The sequence below is a fragment of the Zootoca vivipara genome, chromosome 6, assembly GCF_965207765.1.
Source record: "Zootoca vivipara chromosome 6, rZooViv2.hap1.1, whole genome shotgun sequence".
NCBI classification, from domain to species: domain Eukaryota; kingdom Metazoa; phylum Chordata; class Lepidosauria; order Squamata; family Lacertidae; genus Zootoca; species Zootoca vivipara.
The window spans coordinates 69,085,110-69,092,729 of NC_142589.1; the positions used below are offsets into that span (position 1 = coordinate 69,085,110).

Consider the following 7,620-nt stretch of genomic DNA (forward strand, 5'->3'; position numbering starts at 1 on the left):
ACCCCCTGCAATGCAGGATTTTTCCCCCAAGGTGGGGCTTGAACCCACAACATGGTTGAAATATTATGCTGATATGCAGCAACGCCTCGGAGCTGTCGTGACTGCAGCCGTGCCTTCCCTCGCCCTCACCCGCCCTGCCACCCCCTCTCGCCTGCCCGACCCTCCCGTCCTCTTGCTGCAGAGTTCCAGCATCACAGCGTCACCCAGAGGCACCTACAAATATGAGTTATCCCTCTCTCTATTTCTTCCTTCCTTCCCTCCCTCTTCCATTCTTAATAAAATATGGGGGGGGGCAGATAAGCCCCACATAGAAAGCCCATCAACATGGGGGGGATGACTCTTTCACATACGGTATTTACTAGTATTTGGGGGGGGGAGGCACCTAGGTCTCTAGGCGTTGGCTGCTATGCCTAGGAGTAGGACAATTCAAGAAAGCAGAATGATGCATATGCTATGGCAATATATCAATAGAATCATAGAATTGTAGTCGGAAGGGACCACAAGGGTCATCTAGTCCAACCCCCTGCAATGCAGGAATTTTTTCCTAAGGTGGGGCTTGAACCCACAACATGGTTGAAATATTATGCTGATATGCAGCAACGCCTCGGAGCCGTCGTGACTGCGGCCGTGCCTTGCCTTGCCCTCGCCCACCCTGTCACCCCCTCTTGCCTGCCCGACCCTCCCGTCCTCTCCAGCCAAGCAGGGTAGCCGCCGCCGTTGCCAGCCCCAGAAGCACAAGGTGGCCGCTGCCGCCGCTGCCGCCACCACGATGTCGTCAGGCCAGCTGGCCCTGTAGCCCCGCCCACATTCCCACTTTGTGGCCCCGCCCCTGAATGATCATGGCTTGCCCCCCCCTAGTTTTGATCCTGGCTACGCCCTTGCCTCGTTGTTCCAGGACTTTAAACAAGGGGATGTGGAAGCTGCATCATCGCAGCGCTCCCCCTTATCTGAGCGGGGAGCCCCAATGGCGCGGAAGAACTTTGCGCGTATTGCTCCTCCTGGTCCCGGGACTAAGTTCCAGAGGAGGAGATCCACCCATCATCCGCTCTCCCAGTTCTGGGCTTCCTGATTGTCCCGGAGAAGGATCTGGTCTCTGGAGGGAGGAAGCGTGCTACCCTCCGCGGGCGCGGTGGGATTTCGGGCGAGGAGACGGCGGTCAGAAAAGGTCGGCGGGGGTGCCTTTTGCTCCAGGAAATCGGCACTCGCCCAGGTTGGTGCGTCTTGGCTGGGGAAGCTTCTGGGATAGGAATCCAAACCAGGGTTTCCAAAACTTGGGGCTCCAGCTGTTTTTGGACTACAACTCCCATCATCCCTAGCTAGCAGGACCAGTGGATTATGGGAATTGTAGTCCAAAAACAGCTGGAGACCCAAATTTAGAAAGCCCTGGTCCAAACGGACAACTTCCCCCAAAGGATCCTTGGAATTGTAGTTTGCAAGGGGTGCTGAGAGCTGTGAGGAAGAGAGTACCCTACTATTCTCTTCACATTCTGGGAATGGTAGCTGGGCAGGGGAGTGGAGCTGGGGACCGGGGTCTCCTCACATTTCTCAGGACCTGCCACAAAATAGGTGCCCAGGGATCTTTGGGGGAAGCTGGGACTGTTTAAAGTGGTTTTTTAAAGTGTATAGTGCACAAGGGGCCAGAGAAAGAAAGGACTTCATCCTCCAGCCTGCCTTGAAAGGGAAAGGGAGAAATGGACCCTCTTGGCAACTGGATGGATTTGAAAGTCTCTTGATGATGGGGTGTAAATGGAAGGGAAACCTGGGCCCTCAAGATATTGCTGGATTCCAATTCTCATCAACCCCAGGCAGTGCAGACAATGGTCGGGAATTATGGTAGCACTTGGAGGATCACAGAAAAGGCCACTGAAATTGGAGACACCAAGGTCTGCCACTGATCACAGGCTCCCCCTCCCTCCCGAAATAGTTTCAGGTTCCATTGGGAGCTTCTGCTACTGTGCCCTGTTTCAAAATTTGCTTGCAGTTTACCCACACAAGCCCATTATTTTGCAACCAATGAGCAAGGGATGAATAATAGCCACCTTCAACTATTCTAAAGGGCTGCCACATAGAGGATGAAGCAAGCTTGTTTTCTCCTGCTCTGGAGGGTAGGAAGATCTTTCGGACCTTAAGAGCTTTTGACAGTGGAATGGTCTCCCTCAGAAGACTGTGGCTTCTCCTTCCTTGGAGGTTTTTAAGCAGAGGTTGGATGGCCATCTGTCGCGGCTGCTTTAGCTGAGATCCCTGCATTGCAGGGGGTTGGACTAGAGGACCCTCAGGATCCCTTCCAGTTCTACAATTAAAATATTTATGATTCTATGTATAAACACTGTGCAAGCAGATCAGGATGAAGGCTCACTGATGTGTAACCTCTCCACAAACAAATCAGAACAGATGCCCAATAAAAACCAGGAATTGTATAACTGTTGCATGAGCATTGTGCAAGGAAATCGGGATGAATGCACAAGAAACAAAGCCCCATAGCACATGAATTTGAGTGGATTAGCCCTTTCCCCCATACCTTTTCCCCACTAAAAATCTCTGCCTCTTTTGAAGGTGTGGGTTCTTTTGCAGCAAATAGTGTTTGGGAGAGTGGGGAGCCTATAGTGGTATGTGTTGATTATTCATAGGGAAACCGGGGGGGGGGGGGGGGAGAGAGAGAGCTGATCCAGATTGGGAGGATGCATGGCTGCTTTTGCTATTGTAACACACATGACAACTTCATATGCACTTTAGTTAAAAGTGCATTTAATAATACCATGGTGTTTAAGGCACCTCATTGTGTTCTTATAGTCGTACCTCGGGTTACAAACACCTCGGGTTACAAACTCCACAAACTCGGAAGTATTTTCACCGCACACACAATTTGCGCATGCTCAAAGCGCAGAAATCGCAGTTTGCACATGCGCAAAATGGCGCTTCGGTTTACGACCATTTCAGGTTACAAACTGCATCCCGGAACGGATCGTGTTCGTAACCCGAGGTATCCCTGTACAGGTATAAGGTTTTGAGTAACTCCCAACTTTTTTGGAGTTGTTCTGCCCTCTGGTGGCTAAAAGCCAGAACAAATCTTTATTACAGCAAGGAAGGAACTCCCCACCCACACCACCAATGTGATCCCTATTTCTGGACTCCTCTGGGGAGGGGTGGCCCATCCCATTTCTCCACCCAAGGTGAAACACTTCCACTTCCACCGCCTGAGGCGGGTGCTTCAGCCTACCTAATCGGTGGGCCGGCTCTGGGGAGTATAAATGCATTACAAGGGCACCTTTGATCACTCCCCTTCCCTGATGTGGCAGAAGTTTCTGCAGCCCTTTCTGTATCAGCACCAGAGTTCAGCAAGCCGGTGGGGCAGGAAGCATTTGGGGACACAGCAGGGGTGAAGACCTCAAGCCCAGGAGATAGATGTAGCCCTCCTACCTGGCCCTCTGGATGCTCCCCAAGCCACACCCCTCACTGGCCCTGCTTTGGCCCCTCCTTAAGTGTTTTTGCCTGGCTGGAATGTGCCCTTGAGCTCTCCCCATGCTTCTTACTTACCTGAATGGAAGGCAGGGAGGTGTGTGTGTGTGTGTATACAGAAAGGTGCCTACTGTACAAAGGTGACATTATAATCTGTTGCTCCGCTCACTCTTGCCTCTGCCCTCCCCTTTGCTGAATGGTCCCAGGGCAGGTTTTGAAAAAATGGAATGAAAATATGGTGCAAGGAAAACAAAAAGAACAGGCATAGTCAGTGTGAGAATAGCCAAACAGCAGCACAGAACTGCAGTGTGCAGAAATGCACAGCAATGGGTAAAGGAGCGAAGGATTACAAGAAAGATGTATAAAAAGCCAGCAAGCAAATCAGGATTAATTTGTCTGGATGAATGAATGTTCGCTGAACAGGTCATCTGGCGACGCCATATGTGTGGCATCATTATTAATTTTTTATCCAAAAGTCGCCCACAAGAATCTGCCCATTTTTTCTTGCTTCTCCTTAAGCCCAGACCTGCTTCCCAGAAAGGACACAGAGAGAGCCCTGCCTGTTTTCCTTCTTCCAAAACTCAGCTGAGCCGAAAAGGGGACGCTGTGTGCTTGGGGTGGCCGATTATAGGGATTCGAATCACCAGCCGCAAGGACAAAAGAGAATGCCAATTTGCATAATATCTGCACATGGTAATTTACATGCACATATTTAAATTTAAGAAACAGTGGCTGTGCTTTCGGGAGAAGCAGAGTGCATCTCGCCATAGCGGGGGGGGGGGCACCAGGAGATGTTTGCATCTGCCTCTTTGGTCTGTTGACCAGGATGGGAAACTTCAGAAACCCTTCTGCTCCCCTTTGGGTGGTTCCTTGCTTTTAAACTAGCCTTGGGCTTGGCAGCCTTCAAACGGAGGAGATCTTCAAGCAAAGGACTGCCTCTAACAGCCCTCCAAAATGTTGCGAGAGTGTCTAGTAGGATTAGTATTGGTTTCAGCTGAACATAAAATTGGGGAAAGTTTGGTTCATGGTGATTTGAACTGAGGGCTTTGCTTCCGAGAAGGCTTGGAAAAGTTTGTTTCATTAAATAGGAAACTAGAGAATTTACTCGTATAGGATTAATCACTATGGCAATTTTTATCAGTGAACTGGTTATCACCAACTCACCATATGCTCCTCCTACTAATATGCTTTTTAAAGAGGTTGGGGGGGCTGTTTCTGTTTATGTATGAGTACCACATGTGAAGGTCACAACTTGCTTCTTTTTGTGACTTGCATTCATGTATTTAGAGTGTATTAAGTGATATTCTCCACCCCGGTTGTAATAAAAAATGATGGAACGTATTGTGATACAATCATCCCTTACTTTCATTTTAGCTACATGTATAGAAATAAGTGAAATGTTATGCTTGGCTTGACTTTCGTACCTTTAAAGGGGACCCAAATAACTGTCCTGCCCATGGTCCCCCAAACCACTGCCCCATAGCTCCCCACTTCAGAATAAGAGAACCCATGCTGGCTCAGGCTGATGGGAGTTGTAGTCCAGAACAGCTGGAGGACACTAGCATGGAGAAAGGGAACGTAGCCAATCAGGTTGGGCTTCAAACCGTCACTGAGGTCTAATAAAGCTACCATAATTCATAGAGAAGGCAAATTCTGTTTGGCCTCGGTGTCATCCTGCAGCCAAATCTGATTGGCTAGGTAATGACCTGCTTGTTCACTATAGGCTGATGGGGAGGATGGGGTTGCTAGGGTGAGAGGCAGTGGCATTTGGAGGGGTCTGGGGAAATATTCAGGCTCTCCTAAAGCCCCCTTTGCACAATGAGAGCGAGCTTGCAAAACTTGGACATTTGTGATGGCATTAGGGTGGAATTATGTGGTGCTTTTTTGCATGGGATGATCCCCACCGGCACAGAGGACCATCATTTCTTTTCTTGCTACCCATGGCAACTCTTTTGTGTGGGCACCCATGGCGCTTTTATCAAGATATGTGTACCAGCATCTCATTTTTCAACTCCCCCAAAGCACCGGAATTAAGCGTTATCTTGGCAGCCACGGCTGCATTCACAATGTGGGTTTCTCAGCCTTGGCAGTGGTTGGCTCAGCAGATGACACCATTCAGAATATGGAGCATTAGCTTTATTGGATTTGTGAATTACTTCCCATAATACAGTGGTACCTCTACTTACGAATAACTCTACTTACGAATGTTTCTACTTACGAAAGGAGCTCTGTCCGCCATCTTGGGTGCGGTTTAGATAGGATTTTTTCTACTTACGAATTTTTAGATAGGGTTGCTTCGACTTACGAATCTTTTCTCCCAATGCATTCCTATGGGATTTGACTTACAATTTTTTTCAACTTACGAATGTGCGTTCGGAACGCATTAAATTCATAAGTAGCGATACCACTGTATAAAGTCCCAAGTATGGTTGGAAACTGGTACCTAAAGGAAAGTAAACAAGACCCTGCGTATTGCCTGGTCGCTAAAGAGAGCACATTTTTCTTGCAGTCTCGGGAGAGGAGGCCCCACAATGCTGGATATATTTAGAGGCATGGCTCAGCCCCTGGATCTGTTTTTCTACAGACTGAGGGCTCATCCACATTTCTGTATGCCCAACTACTCCCCCCCCCCCCCCGGCTGGGAAAACCTCCTATTTTCTGCTGAACTGGAGCAAATGTCAATTGGGTTTTCCCACAGATTGCTGTTTGTTCTGATTTATCACTAAAGAGCAGGTTTTCAGTGGGAAAGCGGCAGGGCAAAGGCAAAACTGCTCAGTTGGTGCTGAGCATAGTGCTGATAATGCCAAGCTTGCAGGTTCACTCCCTGCATATTCCTGCATTGCAGTGGGATGGACTAGATGACCCTGAGGGTCCCTTCCAACTCTACAATTCTATTATTCTATTTTAGGCAAATTGCATACAGACCCGTGCCTAGGAAGTACAGGACAAGCAGGAAACTGCTCAGATCCTTGTTTTCTAGGCACAGGACAAGCGGAAGTGTGGATTGGCCCTTGTTGGCAGCACAGCGGCCTCACAAACCCTCTCATTTTGCCTCTTTCTGTATGTGTTGTGTTCCTCTTTCTTCTGATCATGGCAGTTTACCAGGCCGCAGCGCAGGCAGCTGCTCATTCATCCCTTCCTTAGTAAGGATGCCAGCGTTCCAAGAATGGCTGGTGGGTTTTTTCCACCACCCTCCCCATCGCCACAATAACGCTGATTAGATGTTCCAGGGTTGCCAACTGGCCGCAAAACAAAGCCGCCTGTGCCGTTCTTCTGCAGCCTAAGATGCGGCCAGTTGGCAGGTGAAACACTTCACACCATGGAGAGGAGCACATTCAGTTGCTCGTTTCTGCTGACCAAGCCAATGTTAAAAGCCAGCGGAAAAACAAAAAGAGGGATCTCAATAAGAAGATCAAGGCCTTTTCTTCTCAGAAGGGCCTGACTAAACGTTGCAATTAAATGCATTATTGCATTTAACACATCTGGGCTGTGTTTTTTTTAATGTTTTTTTTTTCTTCTCAAAAATAGCAGCTGTTATGGCACACCGTAACTTTATTTAACGTTCTCCACTCTCAGGCTGAGATCTGCCTTCTCCACCAGCTCTTACCTTTGTCAGGAAGGAAGACACGTTTGGGGCCAATTGCAGCTTCCCCTCCACACATGGCAAGTAGCAGGCCTTGATTCCAATCGGAAGATCGGTAGTTTGAATCCACGCAACGGGGTGAGCTCGCTTTGCTCTGTCCTAGCTTCTGCCAACCTAGCAGTTTAAAGGCATACCAGTGCAAGTAGATAAATAGGTACCGCTGTGGCGGGACGGTAAACGGCATTTCTGTGAGCTCTGGCACTTGTCACGGTGTTCCGTTGCGCCTGAAGCGGTTTGGTCATGCTGGCCACATGACCTGGAAAGCTGTCTGCAGACAAACGCTGGCTCCCTCGCCTGAAAGCAAGATGAGCGCCACAACCTCATAGTCGCCTTTGACTGGACTTAACCGTCCAGGGCTCCTTTATCTTTTCTACCTGATCCTAATCAGCCCCTCCCAAAGCCGCCATTTAAAAAGGCATCATAAGTGCAACCCCACATTTAATACAAAGGGTTGTTTGCAGCATTAGGCCCACTGGGATTAATTAGCATGAGAAACCTATGTTCATTAATTTCTATGAGTG

General features: G+C 48.9%; 1 long non-coding RNA gene across 1 annotated transcript in view; it reads left to right on the plus strand.

The window, feature by feature from the left end:
• The window catches only part of LOC148685398 (uncharacterized), a 60,372-nt gene that overhangs the window by 4,313 nt on the left and 48,439 nt on the right, over positions 1 to 7,620 (plus strand). Inside the window, exon 3 of the long non-coding RNA XR_015950345.1 lies at positions 896 to 1,210. This is a non-coding gene — a long non-coding RNA (uncharacterized LOC148685398). The remainder of the gene's footprint in view (positions 1 to 895; positions 1,211 to 7,620) is intronic.